Below are 1,042 nucleotides of genomic sequence, written 5' to 3'. Positions count from 1 at the left end.
TTTTCTTTCCTATCAAGCTAATCATTATGACATTTTCAGTCAACCTGAATCCCATACCAACCACAGCACTCTTTATCCATTCACGTACTTTTACAGCTTACCTCTGCACATGCGTGTGTGTGTGTGTGTATCTGCATTATACTATATATAAAACGTGTAAAAACTTTAGAAAAGTCCATCTTTCGTTTTACGAATTATTTACATGAAAAAGGGTTGCTTTATGTATTATAAAAATAAACATTAATAATTATTATTCTTTATTTCTTTTATCTATTGTACAAGTGAAAACATTAATGATTATTGTCTTTTGTTTCCTATCAAGTTAATTAGTATGGCCTTTTTAGTCAACCTGAATCCCATACCAACCACAACACTTTTTGTCCATTCACCTACTTTTACAGCTTACCTCTCTGCACATGCATGTGTGTATGTATGTACATATATATAAACATGTGCATTATACTACATACGAAATGTCTAAAAACTTTAGAGAAGTTCATCCTTTGTTTTATGAACTATTTACATGAAAATAGGTCAAACATTTTCTCGCTTATCTTTTCAAAATTACATTTCTTTCTTTCACAGAAATAAAGGCAATAGTTACTGCCATGATGCTATTTTTTCAAGATCTTATGTGTTCTTCATTCTTCACTAATCATTCTTTTGCATTCTAACTATTTGATATTTTGTAATATATATGCTTTTTCCCAGAAACCATGGCGCCAAACCACAAATTAATCCCTGATATTGCTCCACGAGAAATCGAGTGGACGTGTAAAGTAGTAGTTGTGGAAAAAACAGCTCCACAAACATCAAAAAAAGGAAATGGAATGTATCAACACCTATGGCTACTAGATACTGAGGTAATATATTCTCAGTAACAGTGAATTTTTCCATTTATTTTATATCATAGTATGAAGGAAATATATGTATTAATTTGTGCGGTGTACTTTACATGTTTTAATTTCTAGAATATAATAATTTTGCTAATTAAATTTGCCTGGTGCAATTCTATGTTGATAAATCATTTAGGAAAACAAAG

The sequence above is a fragment of the Olea europaea genome, unplaced genomic scaffold (genome assembly GCF_002742605.1).
Source record: "Olea europaea var. sylvestris unplaced genomic scaffold, O_europaea_v1 scaffold2559, whole genome shotgun sequence".
Classification (NCBI taxonomy): Eukaryota; Viridiplantae; Streptophyta; class Magnoliopsida; order Lamiales; family Oleaceae; genus Olea; species Olea europaea.
The sequence above is the reverse complement of the archived record's forward strand: the minus strand, read 5'-3'. Positions refer to the sequence as shown.